The sequence below is a fragment of the Herpailurus yagouaroundi genome, unplaced genomic scaffold (genome assembly GCF_014898765.1).
Source record: "Herpailurus yagouaroundi ecotype Mexico unplaced genomic scaffold, PumYag 197, whole genome shotgun sequence".
Classification (NCBI taxonomy): domain Eukaryota; kingdom Metazoa; phylum Chordata; class Mammalia; order Carnivora; family Felidae; genus Herpailurus; species Herpailurus yagouaroundi.
In genome coordinates this window covers 24,726,423-24,747,786 of record NW_024412428.1, presented here as the reverse complement: position 1 = coordinate 24,747,786, position 21,364 = coordinate 24,726,423, and the positions used below count along the sequence as shown (strand labels likewise).

Genomic DNA, 21,364 nt, shown 5'->3' with positions numbered 1-21,364 from the left:
CCCCCCCCCCCCCCCCCCGCCCAAGTTCCGGGTTTTCTTTTTTTTGAGTTTTACTCCCCCCCCCCCCTTTTCCTTCTTTTTTTCTCCTACTCCTGTCCTCTTTCTCCCGTCTGTCTTTATCTCTCGTCACCTTCAATTTCTCAAGTTCTGGCAATGGAGGACTAGGGCCACACCTAGTCCATCGTTCATGCTAGCTAGATTTCTGAGCCTTGAGTAAGGTCCAGAAGGTGAGGGAAAGGCAGTTGCCAATCACTTTTCATCCCTGTGATTCTCAGTCCCTATGAGGCAGCCATTATGGTTTCTTCTACAGCTATAGAAACTGGAGTGCCAAGGATTTTCCAGAGGCTAGCTGGCTACGAAGGGCCAAACTGGGACTTCCGTACAGACCTAATGACTGCAGATCTCAAACTCCTGTTAAATCACATTGTCGAGTGAACCTGGGCTCCAAAAATTACGTTTAAATATGGCTTCCGTGCTTATAGTTCAGATTTGGGAAGTTGTCGAATCTTAACCAAAATAGCATCAGAGATTCCAGATGAGGGAGAACAATGATAGGAGTATTTTCTCTTACCATTCAGTGACGACACATCTATCTATTCTGTACCCAGGGGCAGAGGGGCCTGATGGGCACGCGGGGGCTCAGTGATTCATTCCCAGGTTGCCGCCAAAATCTAACAGGAAGTTGTTGCTAATGGGCCTCTGGCCCTTTGCAGTTTTTTTTCTCCATTTGGTAAACGCATCACGCAAGGCATCGTGATATGCCATACTTTGTTTAGGGCAATGTCATAACCCCAGGGTGTAGGGTTTTTGTTTTTGTTTTTGTTTTTTCCCCTTCATTTATTTGATGAAACCAAATTGATTTCTGCGATTCTGGACAACTGGAAGACAAAAGGCAGACTCTCCCCCACGTTTGTGTTACAAATATTAGCTTGGATTCATCTACACAACAGCAGCTGGGGGCTTCCTTGCAAGCTGAGGGCGCTCAGAGGACTTAATACTATTTAGCAGTGTCCACTTTCTCTGTCAAGCAGAATCTAAATGGGTGAAAAATTAGCAAGACAAACCATAAAATGTCATTTTTATGGAGTGGGGAAGATTTACTTCAAAACAGTGTTTCATTGCATAGTGCGATCCGTCACAGATAAGCTCACATTCCGTGCGAGCTAATTTCTTACAGAACAGTGTGAATTTCATTCTTCAAGGAGCACTTCCTTGAAACATCTCTGCTGCTTTTTCAGCTCTCTGTTGGCCTCAAGTCCCTCACGAATGTATGAGGCTGTTTTCTCTTTGCAGGGAGGATTTTGGCTGCAAGCCTCTGAGGTTTGCCTTTGGAGAGCCGAGCATCCTCCCTCTCCCATTTGGCCCTTGGCCTAGCTAACTGGCACTCTTGGTTGCTGGGGTCAACTGAACCCACCTGCTGAATTGGCTGAATCCCGCCCATAGCCCTGTGTAGTGCCCAATAGAGAGACATCAGGTCGAATAGAGAAGAACATCCACAGCCTAAAACAACTAGCTAGTTCATGGAAACTGTAGTTGCCCAGAATTAATTCAGGGAAGGGATTCCAGTCGGAAAATCACCTAGGCGAGGACAGTGGTTGTGCGCTTACCAGAGAGTGCCAACAAGAGGGACCAGAATCAAAACAACTCGGAAGAAAATCTTGTTGGCTTTGGTAGGCTCAGATTCTGTTCTTGAACTCTTCCCTTTGGTAAGGGCTTTTCGCGAAACGGGGCGACCTCGGTCTTCATGTGGCGAATGCTTGCCGTGGTCCTGTGTGACGCTGGGCAGCCTGGGAAGTGGCTGGCACGAGGCCAAGGTGTCTGATGGAGGAAGGTGGAGACCCTACGCCCTCAATAACCATCAGCTCATTGTCCTTGGAGTTGAACTTTTGATTCATCAGATGGAAAATGGCTCTTACTGAAAGGCCAAGTCATTTTCGGAATATTCTGGATATACCAACAGGAGCTGCTGGAAACCACGTTCTTTCCGGTGAATGGGATTTCGAGCACCCGAGTTGTTGGTAGGGCACAGAATGTTTGTGTTTGGAGCAGCCCGCCCCCTTCCTCATTCACATGCGAGTCTTCTGCAGCCTGAGCTCTTATCAGTTTCTCTGGGTAAATAGTTCTTTCCAAATTCTGTGCCTTCTTTGTTCACTCACACAATGGCCTTTGTAACCAAGAACAAAGTTAGGAACAGGTGACAGATTATTTTTAATGCTGTCAAGACAAGTGGCTGTTTAATTTTTTGACATTTTCTCTCTAGAAGCCTGCTTTTGTTCTGTGCGGATCGGGTGACTCAGAGCTATCAGAAATCCTCATGCCTTGGCAAGACTAACTCCAAATCTTTTTCAGAAACTGGTCCGTCGTCATTTGGGAACACTGTGTGGAACAGAGTAGCATTGCTTGGTTGTCAGTTACTTTTTGTGGCCCTATGATTGGGTTGTCCTGACCTTTTCCCTCATTTCCTTCACTCATTCAATCCATCACCGGGTCCTACTGTTCCTGTCTCCTAAACAGCCCTCGGATCTTTCTACCTTTTTCTGTTCCCGTGAGTGTGACCTTAGTCCTGGCCACCATCATCTTCTGGGTGACTCTGCATTGATTTCCAGACCTTCAAGGTTACTTGCAGCCCTTGTTCCGTGTTGCAGCCAGACTGATTTTCTTAAATGTGTGTATGCTATCCCACTGTTTCCTTATTTAAAATTCATCTCTAGCTTTCCGTGGTCCTGAGGATCAAATAAAACTTTACCCTGGGTCTCTGACTTGAGTGTGGATGCAACTTTATATTCTTCTGGCCTTTTCAATTCAATTACACATCACTGTTTCTCAGGGTCCCCAGTGGGCTCATTCAGAATTCAACATAATTTAACCAAATGGCCTCCTTGTCTCTTGGAGATTACATCCAGAGAGGAGAGATTCCTCCTCCTGGGAAGGGCCGGCAGAGCTCCAGGGAAGATGCACTCGGACCAGTGAGGAAGGGTGGGGACACCTGGGCTGCCACGCGGTTGGTAACGGATCTTCCGTGGTCACGATCAGGCTGTTGGGTGAAGAGCCCGGTAACTTCCCACCTTGCCTTGTCTTTGGTGAAGATCACCTACTCTGAACCGCTCTGCACCCGCGGTGTAGAATTGAGAGCCAGCCTTCTGGGTACATAGCTAAGCTCCACCGCTTACTCTGAGACTTTGGGCAAGCCACTTAACCTCTCCGTGCCATGGTTTCCTCTTCTGGTGAAAGCAAATGGCACCTGCTTAACTCAGTTAGCTGTTGTTGCATCATAAACCCCTTCCAAAACTTAGTGGCCTCTGAACCACTTGTTTAGTTGGGCTGGATTCAGCGGGACAGTTCTGGTCATGGCTGGGCCCGCCCCACCTGTGGTCAGCTGGCAGGTTGTCAGGTGACTCTGCTTCCGGCGGGTGGCCGACGGCTAGCTCTCCTTGACATGGCGTCTCGTCCTCCAGCGAGTTGTCCCAAGCTTCGTCTCATGGCAGAGGCAAGGGTCCGAGAGGGAGAAAGAACAGTACGCAAGGTCTTTGGGAATCTCGGCCGGCACTGGTCTGTCCTTACTTCTACTGACCACACCCCGTGGGCGGAAGCAAATTGTGAGGCCAGTCCAGATTCAGGGGGTGTGAAGGGCACTTCACCTCTTCATGGACATAGGGAAGCCACTGAGTAGGACCATCGATCCACTGGATCTATCCTACTACTTTATAGGTTGTTGTGGGGATTAGGTGAGAAAATATACAGAAAGTGCTTAGCACTGAGACTAGTCTGTGGTCAACACTCAAGAATTTGTATCCACTTTTATCAGAATAATCACTTTTATGCGTATCTTTAAGAAAATGGGTAGAAATTAGAACAATTCACAGAAAACTGCTTCAGCGATTTGTGAGAGTTTTGTAGTTTGTGTAGCTAGAATAATAATAATTATTATATATAATATATATTATATATATTATTATATTATTATTATAATTATTATTATTATTTGTGGTACTAGAAGACTAAAGTCAGCACCTGAGCTTCTCGTTATGCTCTTAGATGCAGATTTTTTGGTGAGGATTGAATACATTAATGCATGAAAAATGATTAACTCCGCATCTGGAATGTAATAACCACTAACTAATGGCAGCTATGATTATTATATGACCGCAACAGGGTCAATGATTTGGACAAAACCTGCCTTTTTCCCAGCCCCACTTTATTGCTAAAACAAATGAAGATTGGTTTAAAATGATTGCCGAGAACTCCGATCTAACAGGTGGTCAAGGTATGGCGCAGTAGAACGGAGCTTTATGATGGAGATTTGTCACTCACGTACCCATAGAACGAGCCCCACACCTTCATTATGCAGCTTCCCTAGATCAATCGTGGCCAGTCTTCAGTCATTCTCTCCCACTTTCTTTCTTTTGCTAATCTTTAAAAGCAAATCCCCAACGTCACATCAATACTTCAGGATGTATCACTGATAGACATTTTGATTCATTTTAAGGAGACCTAACCACCCTATGATTGTCGTATCTATAGCCAAACTAACCCGATTCTTAAATATCACCTAATACCCAGCTCATAATAAAACTTCCCCCATTGTCTGTGTGATTCAAACTAGATCCATATGTTATGTAAGAAACCTAAGTTTGTTTCACAGGAGGAGAATTCTGTGCAGTTCTTGGGGCATCCAGAGTTGGCTAGTGTTATTCGAAGCCCGGCCTGCCGAGGACCCGAAACGCACCTGATGCACACAGAGAAGGTGGACGAATGTGGTTTCCTGAACCTTTTTTGCATCTTCCAGGAAATGTTAATGCCACCATTTGGTGGGTCTAAAGCCACATTGATTTAGAACTATTCAGAAAGGTGCTCCCGAGAGCTGTGATGCGGGATGCCCCAAGATTGCTCACGGGTTAGCTTCATTAACCTCAAGGTCATTGGAAAGAATAGAGACCCACGTTGTTACCTTGACACCTGAGATCTGGGTAAGAATAGAAGCAAGAGACTTGCTCAAGCTGAGGAAGGACCCCCACAGTGTGCTTAGATCCTGCAGATGGCAACTGGCCCCAAGCTATGGAGAACTTAATGTCAGGCTGTCACAGAAAACCAGACTTATTCTTAACATCTTTAAATTGTATCTCTTTAAGGCTGTTGGCTGGGCTAGTCAGAGCTTGGGAAAAGAAGAGAGGATATGCCAAAAACCCTTAGTGAGGGTGTGTCTGCAGTAGAAAAATCTTAAAAACACAAACACGCTAGCTCTATATGTGTGGTGAGATTAATGGGGAAAGATCTTAATCTTTTGGACAAAATAGATTTGTGTATTTATACATTCATTCAACACCTAGGCTAGAAACCAGAGAGCCATGCTGAGTCCAAGCTCTCTCTCTCTTCCTACATGTAATAAATCACCAAATTTGGCCAGTTTTACCTCCTCAAATTTCCTGAACTTGTCTCTTTCTTTTTATCTGTACAACCATCGACCCACTTCCCTTATCAGCTCTTGCCTAATCTATTGTGGTCTAATCCTAGAAAAGTCCGTTTTCCACCCTGCAGTCATAGTGAGCCATTAAAAAAAATTTTTTTAACGTTTATTTTTATTATTGAGAGACACACAGAGCATGAGCAGGGGAGGGGCCGAGAGATGGAGAGACACAGAATCCGAAGCAGGCTCCAGGCCCTGAGCTGTCAGCACAGAGCCCGACGCGGGGCTCGAACTCACAAACCGCGAGATCATGACCTGAGCAGAAGTCGGACGCTTAACCGGCGGAGCCACCCAGGTGCCCCCAGAGTGCGCCATTTAAAACGCTACTTGGACTCTGTTATCACTCTCCTTTAAAGCTTTGAATGGCTCCTTATTTCTTTCTGTGGACCTTCCACACCACAAATGCTGGACTGGATTATGGGTGTGCAGAAATAGTGATCCCTTTAGCTCAAAGGGTGGCCCAGTTGGGAACAGCCTCATTTATTTCCTCCCATATTCCACTCAGGTATGATTTACTATGTGTGCCACCATGGGAAGAGGCTTAGGGAATGAAATCCAAGCTGCTCAGACCTCTCTCCTCTCACTGGCTCCCCCTCCTGTGACTCCCGGCCCTGTGCGGGAGCAGTATGGAGCTGTCTTCAGCCTTCTAGAGGTCATTCTTTGCTCACGCAGGTCTCTGCATCTGGAACGTGTTTTGACCCCTTTTGTATCTTGTAATTCTTATTCATCCTCCAAGTCTCAATTCAAGAATCATTTGCTTCAGGAAGTGTCCCTAACCTTTAAGCCTAGGCCAAGGGTCCCTCTTTTGTGTCTTCCCTGTTCCTAACCCATGGGCTATTCTCCTACCAGATCAACTCACCATATTACCAAGACATAGTTTGATTTTGTGTCTGTCCCTCCTTCCAATCTTACGGTTCCTTGAGAACAAGGTTAATCATCGAGAAATTCCTACTGCCCAGTACAGGGCCTGGCACACAGTAGGTGCTCAGTAGATAAAAAACACAAGGGATCGTGTGGAGGACAGCCGTGATACCCCTCGGCTGGCAGTTTAGCTCTAAACCCAATGTTTTCATGCCCTTTGCTAATGGGGTCTGATTTAAACTGTCCACCGGCACTGGATCATGAGGTCCAAAAATATCAGGAGACTGAAGCCAACATCATTGAAAACATATAGTGGAACACTTCTCTCCCAGCAGTCATACTGTTTTTAACAGCAGCAGATGAGAAGAAACATGGCATTCCAAGCAGGGAGACAGAAAAGTGAGAATCGCTGCATTAGAAACGAAACCTTCCGACATTGACGTGGCCTGTGGTTTGTATCACCACCTTCGCAGCCCCGAGGATTGAGTGTTATTTTAGTTGTTAGAGTTTGTAGGCTATTGCCTGGTAGAAAATAATCATTTCCAAGATGAGATAGACGTAAAGAGACTGGTACCAAATCAAAATTGGAGAGGGATGCTATCGTTTGTAGTGAGCGGAAGTTGGTAAAAATCTCCCATCTTGATCTTGCAAACGCACACACGCACCCTTAAGTTTGGGGGGGGGGACGTGCTCCCTTTAGAGCTCAGATTTGTGGGAGCCCAACAGGGGCAGAGATGTTCACTCAAGACTCTGTGTTTAGAGGTTGCCAAGACAGCGATGCCCTCCTTTGGCAACCATTAGGACAGCATGGTTAGGTCGCAATGGTCTGTCTGCTTCACTGATCATCCTTGGTGGAACGATGGTCAGGGAGGGAGGAGTGATGCTTCCGAATATTTGAGTAAGAAGGAAGACAGAGAAGTCGCAGCAGTGATTTTGATAACGGGCCCTCTCGGTAGGAAAGAGTTAGCTTTGACTTGACGCGTGTTGCGTTCTGTGGGAAGGTGAGTCAGAGAGCTTGTCTGTATCCCATCTGCTACGTACAACAGAGCCTGACGGTGTTAGCAAGGGAAGACGTGATCATCACAGCCTACCTCATTTGTCTGATTTCCGGGGCTCTAGGGGTTTGCTAACGTTCAAAGTAGCGAGATTTTCTTCCCCATTAACAAATTTCAGGATCCAAGAACTGAAACGCTACAATACACTGAAAAACAAAACAGAACACCCAAGTCTGTCTTAAACTGAGCAAGTGGAGGTGGCACTATGAAAAAATGATAGGAGGGAAAACATGACCCCAAATCTCATTCGAACCCTAAATCTTACCCCATGTTACCAAAGTTCTGCCTTCTCCATGACGATACCTGATAAAGACTGCCCAGTAACCGTGACTGACATCTTTCAATATGGGACAGTTTTGATGATATGTGTATGCATAGCTGTATGAAGTTATCATTCATCATAAAGGGCTAGAGTATAGCTAGCTACAGTGCCTTTATATAAAATAGCACATTGTCGATGCCCCCATAGGTAGCATATGCACATAATTTTTATATGTGTATATATAATTTCAAGAGAAATGAAAAAAAAAATCTTAAAAAGATCCAAAACAGAAGAGGAACTCATTGAAACATGTGTCATGGGTGAGAAAGGTGTGCTAATGAGGCATAAGCCAAAGGGCTATTCCATAATTTACCAAATGTTTTCTAAACACCTAAAACTGTGTTCCAGATTCTGTTACAGACACTGGGGGTGGTCGCTGAGGTTCAGGGCAGACATGGAGTTTACATTCTAGTAGGGGAGACAAACAGTAAACAAGTAATCCTATCAGCAAGATGATCTAAATGCTATGAAGAAATAGGAAATCAGCTGTTGGACTAGAATATGTGTGTGGTAGTTTCAGGCAGGATTGTCAGGAGAGGCCTCTGTGAGATTTCTGAAATGTTCAGTTCCCTAGCTCTATTCCCCTATTATTTAAAATTTATGTATGTGTGTATTTATTTGTTTAGAGCATGGGGGAGGGGCAGAGAAAGAGGGAGAGACAGAATCTGAGCCATCAGCACAGAGCCTGATGCAGGGCTCAATCCCATGAACTGTGAGATCATGACCTGAACTGAGATCAAAGGTTGGGTGCTTAACCACCTGAGCCACCCAGGCACCCCAATTCCCCTGTTGTTATAAAGGACCCTCAACAATGCGATGGGAAGGGGTGGGGGAGGGAGAACATTCTGTAGTCTCAGTCTTCTGGTAAGCCTGTGGCTTTGACCATCACAAGGGCTCCTTAGATTTCATTCACTTAGGTAGGATCGGATGGCTACAGGGGGCTGGATTTGGCTGTTTCCCTTCCCCAAGGTGGGGTGGGCTCTGATGAAACCTCCAGCAGGTTAGGCTCTGGTGAGATGATTTTTCTTGAGGCCTTGTTAAAAAGAAGAATAGGGTGCTCTGATGTCTTTCAAAATGGCTACTGTTTCCCCTCCCACTGTAGAAAGCATGAGGAGTTGGGGCGCCTGGGTGGCGCAGTCGGTTAAGCGTCCGACTTCAGCCAGGTCACGATCTCGCGGTCTGTGAGTTCGAGCCCCGCGTCAGGCTCTGGGCTGATGGCTCAGAGCCTGGAGCCTGTTTCCGATTCTGTGTCTCCCTCTCTCTCTGCCCCTCCCCCGTTCATGCTCTGTCTCTCTCTGTCCCAAAAATAAATAAACGTTGAAAAAAAAAAATTAAAAAAAAAAAAAAAAAGAAAGCATGAGGAGAATTTTCTCTGATTGTTAATGTGAGAATCTGGCAGAACTCCTCCAGATAAAATCCCCCAAAATGTGAGAGTCCTCCATGACCAGATCCGTCTCAGAGTTGTCCACATGAGCATATAGTAATTCCTCAATTACAGTCCCAATTTTCCTACCCTAGCACTGGACTGGTTCTCATGGAAGTTTCTGCCCCAGTAAGTTGTTGTTCTCTGTATCTTCCTTTCTGTCTCTCCAGTTTTGGGGGTGACCCCAATTCTTAACTGATCTAAGAAGAGTCGCTGATTTCCAGTTTTTAAAGACTTTTTCTTGTGAGGATGGAAGGGAACAATAACTTTTGAGGGCCTCTTTGAGATAGCTGAGATGAATGAAGGGAAAGAACTGCCATGTCAGGGGTTGGGGGAAAGACTTTTCCAGGCAGGGAGTAGCATGTTCAAAGGCCCTGAGGTAGGAGCAGACTGATGTTGGAGGCCAGAGTGGGTGAGGCAGAAGGTGAGAGGCCATGGGTTCAAGACAGGCAGGGTCTAGATCGTGGAAGGGCTGGAAGGCCACGGCGGTGGGTGGGGGTGGGGGCTCCTGGGGGAAGACAGGAAGGTTTTACATTTCAAATGGAACTAACTTATTTACCTTGGAGATAAAGACAAAATTAAATGGTGTGATCCTGATAACTTTCCACATACTATAGAGGTAGAGAATTTACAGTAGAAATTCCCCACATGTCATTGTGGTTTTTGTATGTGTCTCTTAGCACACTACCATGTGACTGAACAAGCACGCTAGAAGACGACCCTTATTTGCTGATGGGTATCGCTCATTCCCTAGAGCAGCTTGTGTGAAGCCTGGGTAAAATCTAATTTGTGAGGGAGATGAAGCATATTCCCTGCTAGGCCTTATCTGCAAGGGCGACTGGGCCCAAGTTCTAGGAGGGTGGAAGGTGTCTCATCCTGCCTCCTCCAGATGGCACACTGTGGCCATAGAAGATTGGTTATGAACCCACATTATGGGTCATCCAAACAACGACATTGTTGCCCTCGGAACAAACCGCCCTGTTGTGTGAGTGAGGGAGACAGAGGGAGATGGAGCTGTGGGCTAAACATGGGGCCCACTCACAGTTTGCACCTGCCTTTGGTCTCTAGAAGTCAGATCTTGGAGTCCACAGAAATCATCGTTACGGTAACTTGGTTGTCCCGCAGGTAGAGGATGTTTTCCTAACCTTGACGAGGTAGTCCTAGGAAAGTTGAATACATTAAAAAATCTGGGTTTGTACAAAGAAGTGGACCAGCAATTGCCAGGTAAATTTGATTTGCGCAAAGTTCACGTGCAGATTTTCACAAAAGCACCTCCCTTCCTGCGCCTTCTCGCTCCCCAAGTTCGCTTCTCTCTGCGCCACGTACCTGCTGAATTCTGTGGTTCACGTTGTGCAGATTGTTGTGTTAATCCTCCAGTCAGTTTTCTAGGTGTGTAGGATGGTTTAGTGTTGGTCTGGCTGTATTTCACGGACGCGAGACGCACAAAAAACGTCCATGCTGTTCCGCCATCTTGGCTTCTCCCCCAAGTGCGGATTTTCAGATGAGAGAACTGTTTTTCCTCACAGAGCAGTTTTCTTGTTCTTTCTGAATTATTTGAAAATGGTCCCGGTGATGCATTTTACTCCTCTGTTTGTATCCCGCAGACCTGATTTAGCTTTAACCGTTTTGAGTGACAAGACCTCCACCATCTACCTATAGAAATCATTCTGCGGACTAATTTTAGTTCTCGCAGTCACGTATTTGTCTATCATTCCTTTTCTCATTTTAATTCCATGATTTCTTTATTCCATCGCATGCCTTTGTTATGTTAAACCCTCCTGTAATATTTTAGGAAACTATGATGTTCTCTCTTAAGCACGTCCAGGTGCTAGAGGTGCTATTGCTCTGAGTTTTCCTCATGAGCCGCCATGCCAATTTGGGGTCTCATGAGTGTAGGCATTTGTTCTCCCTGTTCTCCCCAAGGTAGACACGTGGAGCTGGTGGGGAAGCAAGCCACAGAGAGTGCCTGGCTGCCACCTGACAGACAGTCAGCTTTCCATGGTCATGACTAGACTAGAATCCTCCCTGGCTTCTTTCCATGACTAGATCCATGACTAGAATCCTCCCTGGCTTCTTTCAGCTTCTGGTGGCTCTAGGCCTTTCTTGGCTTCTGGCTACACCGCTCCATTCTCTGCCTCCATCTTTACACAGCTTCTCCTCTGCATTTGTGTCTTCTGTTTCTTGTAAGGACACTTAACATTGGATTTAGGGGCCATTTGGGTAATCCAGGATGATCTCATTCTGAGATCCTAACTTAATTATATCCACAAAGACCCTTTTATCCAAATAAGGTCACCTCCACAATTTCTGGGGGTTACGCATGGACATAACTTTTGGGGAGCTGTCACTGACCACACTGCAGGAGTCCTGACTCTTCCAACTTGCTGTCTAGGGCCTGAAATTGTCACCATTTAGAAACACAACTGAAATTTGAGCCCTAGACCTCTAGCAGGCCCCTACTGAAAAGTAAAATAAAGTGTCTCTGAGAAAGGTCACTTGCACATTTAGTGTCCATTAGTACAGGACAGAGAGCAGGATCCTGGGGGAAGGGGACAGATGAGGCCAATATTAGGAAAGCACTAAGAGCCAAAGATGGTCTGGTACACGGGGCATTATTGGGCAAAGGACTGGGTTGTGTTCAGTTGACGACCTTGTGCCCAAGCAGACTGAACCCACGAAAGACCACCCCCACAGGAAGGCAAAGGCAGAGTTTGACCATTCCTAGTTTTTCATCATATTTATGCTAGCCTCACCTGCCTGGACTGACCATCTGGCCAGGGAAACTGACCACCTTCCTGCTCTCCTCTGTTGGGTCCTGAATCATCCCACAGTGAGTAGAAGCCTGCAGGCGAATTGAATTGGGCTTTAAAGCATGAACAAGATGTCAATAGCCATTTATCCGGTCATGAAACACAGGTCCGTAAGTTGAGGGTCCTATGCCCAATGAATGGAAGAGTCTAGAGACTCCTAACCACATTCGGTTATCTCTAATGGTCTCAGTGAATTTTAGGAATGGGTTTCATGTATACAAACCTTTCTTTCAGAATTGGACTTTCGTTAGACAAACAGTTGACATCACAAAATCCAACACAAGCTTACACTGCTTGCTCCCCAGGGGGTATGGCTTTGACCTCTCTCTTTCAACTACAGCTTACAAGCCTGTTTTATAGCGGATAGAGGAATGAAAGAACAAATAAATAATTTAAACCAACCTTCCCTTTCAGGATTTTATGTGTTTTCCCAACGTAAGAACCCAGGTTAGCAAACACAGCCCCTGAGGAATGGAAGTCTCATTTAAGCCTCTTCTTACTGATTAGTGGGAACCTCAGGTCTACTAAGAGAATTGTCCATGCAGTTTGATCCACGAGACTACGTAGAACATAGTGGGTAAGTTGTGTTCTGGAGTCAGAGAGACCAAGTTCACATTCTGGTTATTGCATTTAATTCACCGGGGGGATCTGGGGGCTAATAACTTCTGTACGACCCGGTTTTCTCATCTGTAGAAGGGGAGGGGAATAATAGTCGCTCTCTCTTCAGGCTGTCGAGAGAATTAAAACACAGCAAACTTGGAGAGTTTGAGGTTTCAGGACGTGTTCATTGTTATGACTTCTCTCAGAATCAATGCTTTTCACAGAGAGTTGGTCAAGATCAGATTGGTTGGAAAGAAGGACTTATATGGTCAATGCACAGCCCTCCGGGCTGGGGCGGGCATAAGGAGGTAACAGTTCTTTATTAAGGATCCAGTTTTGCCAACCTGGCTCTCTGCCCGAACACTTACTCCCTGCACCCCTCCAGGCTCTGAACCTGTCTTGCCTCTGATCTGCTCTCCATGGAGACCAGCTTTATGTGCACAGGTATTACAATGAAATTCATTATTAGAAAGATTTCCTTCAGGCTCCCCAAGCACATTGTGTGGCAAGTTGGTAATTATGTACGTTGTTGAGAGTGCCAGGCGTTACAAAAATAGAAATGCTGTAAACTTTTTAGAAGCGAGGGTTAGTGTGGAGATTACCCATGACTGTAATGGTTTCCAAATGCAAATTGAACATCTTTCTTTTGATCCCAAACAATGGCAAGAAGCTAACATGGACCTTTGATCCCATGATGGTGTCTAGAGAAATTATGAGGTCTCCAGGATGGGATAATAGATCCTCATCAAGACTTCTAGCTTTAGGAGATTGTTTAATCTCTATTCTCAGGGGCTGCAGCTTTGAGGCAGCTGTGACTGAAAGGTCCCAAGTGCTATTGAAAACAGCTCATCAGTTCAGAACAAAGCTGATTATGTAAATTGTGCATTAAGATGCAGCTCCAATTTAATTTTACTCTGTAAATAAATATCACATTAACATCCATCTGTTGAAAGTCAGGTAAGACATACTCTAAGACTATATGGCTAGAGTCCCAGCGAATGCTCCATAAATACTGAACGGGGAGGGGGGGAGGGATCAGGACATACAAAAATTCACTATGTAGAACTTTAATTTGTTTTCTTTAAACTGGAAGCCAGCTATAAAAATCAATTTAGAGCAAGAAGAGGCTCTGATTGGCCAAGAAAGACACTGAATCTATTTCTGGTCTTGCTCTTTTGAGGGCACAGGAAAGCTTTCTCCTATTGCTGTCACAGAGATCAATAATAATTATGGCTCACCAATTCCCTCCCAAAATAAAAACATTTCAGCTGATGAGACGCAAACACTAAATTAGCACCAGCTCTTTTTGGTGCAGGGCAATTTACCCAGCCAGAAATGCCACTTGTGAGAGTTATCGTTGCTGAACGGGCGCAGCTGGCCTCTTCGAGTCCGGTGGGGTGGAAAATCCCACCCACCCTCGGGAGGGAACCGGAACCGGAACCAGAACTGGTAGTGGGGTTGCGGGGAGGGAGGCAGGCTGCCTTCAGAGGGCTGCTGTCTTCCGGTAGTTCAGGCCGATAACTACCCATGGCCCCGGAGCCCTAGGAATAGCTTCTGATGCTTCGACAGTAGCCTGCTAATATCAGGGGCTCCCAGCGGCGTGTTTGGTTGTTATTTACCAAGATTTTGGTGAAGATGGATTGCCGATCAGCTGCCATGAGGTAAGAGCCTGTTGCATTTTGGGGGCTGCTGCTTGGTAGTGGTGATGGTGTGGGAGGAGGCAAGGGGTGGGATTAGCAGGAGGTTGGGGACAGTCCAGGGATGACCCATCATGGGTTACAAGTTGTAATCTCTAATGTACTGTTTTCTAAACTGTTGGTCACTTTTCTTATAAAAATGACCATTTTGCGGGGCGCCTGGGTGGCGCAGTCGGTTAAGCGTCCGACTTCAGCCAGGTCACGATCTCGCGGTCCGTGGGTTCGGGCCCCGCGTCGGGCTCTGGGCTGATGGCTCAGAGCCTGGAGCCTGTTTCCGATTCTGTGTCTCCCTCTCTCTCTGCCCCTCCCCCGTTCATGCTCTGCCTCTCTCTGTCCCAAAAATAAATAAACGTTGGGAAAAAAAATTAAATAAATAAATAAATAAAAATGACCATTTTGCGTGGCTATGGGCGTCTCTGAAGGGTGTGAAGCAGAGGCCCTTCAACCAAGGCTACTAGGCCCAAGGTCACTGGCATATCTAGCGCTGTGTACATACTTAGAACCTCTGAGCAGGAAAGTTTCAGAAAGGTGCCCCTTCTTCCAAGCCCATGAAGCCCGGAGTCAAGGCCCAGATTCAGGAGAAGAACGTACATCTCGCCCATCCCTATCTCTCTAAAATGTGCCCCCTTCCCCCTAAATGTGAAGCCTGGGCATCTGCCCCACCTTTTGTACCACAAGGATGGGACCAAGGCTAGCTCCTCCCCTTTTCTTCTTACCGTCTCCAAGGCGGGCATGATCTTGGAGCTAAGCAGCCATCTTGTAACCATGAGGCACCAACACTTTATCTGCTTAGGAAGGTGAAGCGAAAGAAGAGTGGAGCCTGGGTTCTTAATGACATTGTTAAATTGCTACGCTAGCACTGGACTAACTACTAGTCCAGTTCTTGGACTAGTACATTCTAGCACATTCTTCTAGTGAATGTTCTTGTTCTATGAGAAAGATAAATCCCTGTTTTAAACCACTGTTAATTAAATGTTCTGTTATAGCCAAAATACCCGTAATGGATGAAGGGAATGGGGGAGCTAGCACATAGGTGAATGGTAGAGGAGTCTGGATTTCTGATTCTTGGCAAATTCATCTTCAGAGATGCCACTCACACTTCCTTTACAAGGGGACTTACCATACCCCTTCCTCAGTGTTTGTCGAAGACCAACCAAATGGCTACGTCCACCCTTGTATTGTGCCCTTTTGCAGAATTCCATTCAGCTCTTGATCCCAGGGTTATTTTTTTTTTTTTCTGCACTGTCACTATGAGTCTTGGATTAATTAAGGATGCAGACCGAATGAGGCATTATGGTGACTGTCAGCCCTAGAAGTAAAATATCCCAAGTGGTTCCATGGGCAGGAGTGAGATGAAAACCTGGGAACTACATAGCCAGGCTAGAAATTCCGGCATCAACTATTTCTGCAAGCCATGTTCCTTATGGGACCTGTGGTCTGAAGTGTCACTGAGGCAAAAAGAACACATCCTGGCTTCTTCTCTTCCACAGAAATAAGCACACGTGTGCACATGCGCAAGAATGATTATAGGCAAGGTCATGATACAAGGAGCATTTATTCCTCTATGCTCCCTTCCTACTATATGTCTTGTTTCCACCTTCACCCAGACTGGCTCCGGGTTGGTATCAGTTAGAATCATGCTGTGATAACGAACAAACCCAATCTCAGTTGCGTAGACTAGTAAGAGGTCTTTTCTTGATTACTCCGCCATGGCCTGTGAGGATAGCTGGAGGGCCCTCTTCACATCATTGTCATTCTTACCCGTGGCTATCAGACGTAGCCTTATCTGGCACATTCTCAACTGCTGTAGCAGGGGGAAAAAAATCTCTAGGGCAGCAACATCCGATAGAAATATAATACAAGCCACATGTGTAAGTTCAGACTTATAAGTAGCCACGTTAAAAAGGCAAAATGAAGGTGATTAAGGTGAAGTTAGTTTTAATAATGAATTTTATTTAACCCAACATTATAATTTCAGCATGTAATTAATATAAGATATATTAATGCATTTTTATATATACTTTTTTTTTTTTTTTTTTTTGGATACCATCTTTTCTAATCCAGTGTGAGTGTTTTACACTTAAAGCACACTCAGTTTGGACCAGCCACATTTCAAGTGCTCAGTGACCACATGTTGGGATTGGCCGCCATATTGGGTGGCCCAGCTCTGCAGTTTCCTAGCAACAATTACATGCTCGATCTAGAAGGGACTAATGCATATCTCTTCTGCTTACAACTCCTTGGATAAAAGTGGTCAAGTGGCTGTATCCAACCACAGGGAACCAGCAAGGACAATCCTTCCTTGTGCCTTAACATGGAAAGGTGGGACTATTTGATAAAAGGCAGTTATGTCCACAAAGCCCTCCTTACTGCCCTTGACTAGGACAGCCCACCGGCTGGTGCCTCCTCTGGTATGAAAGTCTTCGGGGCCAGCTTTCTATTTTGACTTGACTCCATTCCTTGCTTGGCCAAAGAATTGGAGGCAGATATGCTAAATATTGCAGTATATGACTCAGAAGTTGTGCCATATTAATTTTTAGAAACAGAAACTCGTGGGGCATCTGGGTGACCCAGTCAGTTGCATGTCCAACTTTGGCTCAGGTCATGATCTTGCAGTTCGTGAGTTCGAGCCCCGCGTCGGGCTCTGTGCTGACAGCTCAGAGCCTGGAGCGTGCTTCGGATTCTGTGTCTTGCTTGCTCTCTGTCTCTGCCTCTCAAAAAGAAATAAACATTAAAAAAGAAAGAAAGAAAGAAAGAAACAGTTCTTGGAAGCATGAGGTAAAATACTAACAAATTAAGATAACTGGGAAGGCCAGAGACTGAGGTGATTCAGGAAGTGAAAGAAGACATTCACGGAGCAGAAGAATTTTTTGTTCATCCTTTACATTTGCCAATGTCTTTAGCTTCCTTTCTGGCTGCCTTGTTGCTGGAGTCCCTGAGCCCCCCCATCCCCCACCTCCCAGAACACCACAGCTAGGAGGCCAGGAGCAGGATCACTGACTGTCCGTTACGCTCTATAGAACACAACAGGATATTGGTGATTAATTTTTATACTGGAAGCTCTTGGAGGTCCGGGCCACAACTTATTTTTTTTCTTGAATCTCGGGTATTGCCTGGTTTATAGCAGATGTTCAGTAAATATCTGAACGAATGAGTTTTATATTAACTTTCACAAAACCGTTTCCTACACTGTTTATATTGGTAACGGGTGGCCCTGTGACTGAGCGTCAGAACTGACCTGTGTGCCAGCTGTGTGGCTGCTAACAAAGAGCACCGAGTAGTCCTTGACCTGCCTCTTGGTTAGAATTCTTGTAAAATAACCCATGTGAAAATAAATCCATGTAAAATGACCCATGATGTGTGGACTTACATTGTTTTAAAATGTACCCTTTGTTGTTATTTGGGTATGGTGAGGCCAGCAAATCAGGAGGCGACTGCCATGGAAAAGGTAGCTTATTACTCACAGTTCCCAAGAGGCGGGGTGGCCAGCTAGGCCGTGTAGGGTCACGTGCGGGACCAGTGACAGTCGGGAGCCAGAGGGAGTGAAGGGAAAAGGTAGGCGAGCGTCTTTAGTGTGGTTTCTGCAGGAAATGCAAAGCAAGACGGGGCAAACAGGCTTAGGATTGGCTAGTTTGACTGATTTCAGTGAGTTCTGGGCTGATTTCAGTGAGTTCTTAGTTGTCCGGGGTGATTGGGACGGGGACATGATTCGGTATGTGAGAGTCTGTTAGAGGACGTGGTGACAGTATGGGTTTTGGATTGGCTGGTCTGCATATACAAGGCACGCTGGCAAGCAAACATTTCCAACCTCTGAGAATTGGCTAGCTGGGGGAGGGACAGTCTCTTCAAGGTCAGCAAGCCCGCAGATACCAAAGCAACACAAACACAGAAAATAAAAAGGCATTATTAATACCCACACAAATGGCCCTACTGAGTTCAAAGGTGCCGTTTCATTCCCTTAGGGCCTAACAGAGAACTGCAGCTTACATGCCCTTTACTTGTGCGTGTTCAAAGGTGGGTTTTAGCACTTGTCTGGGGGTTTGAAGGGCAAAAACGTAAGGGCAGACGTTAGAGACCTGAGGTGTATTTGTGGTCCTAAGCGGACTCCCTGGCATCCCAGGAGGGCCCTTGGAGAAGAAGTTTCTGAATTTTTGGATTAAAAACAGCAGAGCTGTGTATACCCAAAAGGGATAAATGTTACTTGATAGAAATTGTACCTCCATCAATATGGCTTAAAAATATGTAGGTAAGGGGCCCTGGGGTGGCTCAGTTGGTTGAGCGTCTGACTTCGGCTCAGGCCATGGTCTTGTGGTTCGTGAGTTCGAGCCCCACATCAGGCTTGCTGCTGTCAGCATGGAGCCCGCTTTGGGTCCTCTGTACCCCTCTCTCTCTGCCCCTCCCCAGCTCGCACTTTCTCTCTCAAAAATAAATAAACGTTGAAAAAATATGGGTAGACAGAACTGTCCTAAATTTTCCGGAGAGGTAATGAGGGTTCATTCATTTTCTTCCTTTTTCATTCTAACCCAGAGAACAGACTCACAGTTGGGTGAGAGATTACAGCTGGCGGAGTTGAGTGGGACGGAGGATGCGGGGATGATTGTCTGCCAGAACTTTCCGGCATGGATCAGGCTGCCGGTGCTGCACATTTAGAGTGCCGTACGATGGGTCCCTAGCACCTCGGAGAGCAATTGGAGGGCTAGCAAGGGAAGATTGATGTTCTTGAAGTGTGCGGTGTTTGCGAGCACACTGAGCTCTGGGAGTTTCTCCAAAGCGTGTTAGATGCTTTGGTGCCAGATTCTTGGAAAGTCAAGCGGGACTGAGTGTTGCCTGAAAAATGTCGACGCCTCCTTTGGTGTGCCTTGAGCTTCCGTGTTCTGCTTAAACCCATGGCCATTTGCTAGACTGGGGCACTGAGTCCAATCAGGAGTTAAAAGGGGTCTCTATTGCAGAAGGTCTGGAAGTCTCAGTATGTCCCGTAGAATTGGGGACCTTGAATGCTGGGCGGCACGGAGAGCATCTTAAAATGGTGGTGTCTAGGGCCAAGGATGATAGCCATTTAGAGCCAACAGCCAGTAGCTAGTGCTGGCTTTGTGAATCATCGAGCACCCAGACAGATGCATGTGTGCAGCTGGTGGTGACGCTGTGCTTTACAGTGAGGTCCCGCCAAGGCATTGTCATCGGCCTGATTACAGCAAAAATCCTAGCCTGTTCTTGGGGGCTGGAAAAACATAGACTTCAAATCTGTACTTTCATTTAAAAATATTTTCTATGGTCAGGAAGAAGCTGTTATGTGCTTACTCAGATTTACCCGGCTAATAAAAAAAGATACTGATTGATAGCTGGAAAAATGGATTAATGCTAATACTAACAGAGGAATGGATAATGTTAGTAGCTGATACTTAAGATGCATCAGGCATTGGTCCATGTTACTCACACTGATTTGTTAATTCCTTACAACAACCCTATGAGATAGATAGTATATTATCTCCTCTTCCCAGATGAGAACAACAGAGATTAAGCAATTTGCCTCTAGGTCATGCAGCTAGTAAACGATGGAGCTGGGACTGGAACCCATGTGGTCTAGCCCAAGTTCATGCTCACAGCCCCAGCACCATGTTAAGGTGGGGAGCACAGGGGCGAGGCCAGCACTCTCCTTGCCTTAGCTCGTTACTCACTTTTTGGACCATATTGATGTCGGTTGAGCATTTCTACTGGGAGTTGTGGCACATATCTGGTGCTACAAGTCATACCTTCTGGAATCATGAGAGGGTCATTAACCTCAAATAGGCTTCCACGGGGCTTTTGGATCTTCCTATCACAGCTCTAGAAATAGAGGTCTAATGGAGTGCCAAAAATCTTAGCAATCGTAATTTTTAGCAACCTGGAATTTGGAATTTATCTTTCTACAATTTCAAAGCTCCCAGTTTCCTTGCTTGTTCCTGGTTCAAAAGCTTGGTTGCTGAATCAGTTACGATAGGCTAGAGTGTGCTTTGTAAAAACCATAATATATTAAATAATGTAACATTTTAGAACAGACGTTTTTCACGCATGATGCCTGCCCGTAGGTCACATTACACGCCTATCCCAGGTTACCAAGTGGTCTCTACTCATCAAAGTCATTGAAAGACCCAGGATGAGAGAGGAGCCACCATCTCAAAGTTGGCAGTGGCTATGCCATAGGAAAGAATGCCCTGGAAGGTGCGTAAGACCTGCAATTAAAGGTCCTGCCTGGAAGAAACACATAATTGGGGGGCCCAACCTGGTCTCATGGCCTCACTCAACCACAGGAGACCTGGAAGTACAATCCTTACATGTGCCCAAAGAGGGGCGAACAACCCATAGTTGGCAAACAGCATTCATGACTTCCACATGGTGCAGCCGGAACAACTATGAGCAAGAGGATTTTGGAAAGCTCCCAAGGTACTAAACAGAATCTGCGGAGATCTTGGTAGCACAGCAAACAGGGATCAGTGCCTGAGTCTGACTTAAATGCATTAGATTAGAAAGCACTCAATTTAGCTGGTGGTTTTCCTAATTTCAGCGACTGCTCCCTCCAGTTTTCTCTGCTTCCCTCTTTTTTTCTCCCCCCATCCACCTGCCAGTTCCTAGGATTGTAACAGTGATGCTGTTGTCAGTGATGCTGGGATGAGACAAGGTTTCAGGGCAGCTTTTAGTCATCGTGATTTAAAAGGTCGAATGAAACTGTGATTACAAACAGTAAAGAATAAGAATAGATTTGTAAACATTTTATGTACCGTCCACTGATTTTGTGTTCGCAGCGGGGGGTGGGGGCTCTGTGGGACTCCATCCCTACCTGTCATGCAATAGAATCATTTCATTCTGTCTGTGCTGTTTCTGGTATGTGCAAGATGCAGCTTTTTACCACGTGGGGACCCGCCATCAAACGTGACTCTGGATTGACCTAGAGCAGAGGAGGTATGAGACCTGTCACTATTTCTCAGTGTGACTGATTACGGGGAAATGGCTGAACTGCAAACATGGTTGATCTTGGTGTGTTTCCCACCAGGAAACAGGAAAGGGAATGGATTTTGAAGTCCTACAGACCTAGGTTCAGATTTTAGCGGCACCGCTTATTAGCCTATGATCTTGGGCAGATCTGTTTCCTCATCCA

The 21,364-nt window shown here is 45.9% G+C and overlaps 1 protein-coding gene and 1 long non-coding RNA gene across 2 annotated transcripts in view; one reads left to right on the top strand and one right to left on the bottom strand.

Annotated features, from left to right (window-relative positions):
- LOC121012979 (uncharacterized) overlaps positions 1 to 20,280 on the bottom strand; it is a 21,093-nt gene extending 813 nt beyond the window's left edge. The window contains exons 1-3 of the long non-coding RNA XR_005782433.1: positions 20,270 to 20,280; positions 5,430 to 5,435; positions 3,548 to 3,560 (exon numbers count right to left, since the gene is read on the bottom strand). This is a non-coding gene — a long non-coding RNA (uncharacterized LOC121012979). The remainder of the gene's footprint in view (positions 1 to 3,547; positions 3,561 to 5,429; positions 5,436 to 20,269) is intronic.
- Positions 1 to 21,364, top strand: part of CBY2 (chibby family member 2) — a 129,370-nt gene that overhangs the window by 14,560 nt on the left and 93,446 nt on the right. The window lies entirely within an intron of this gene.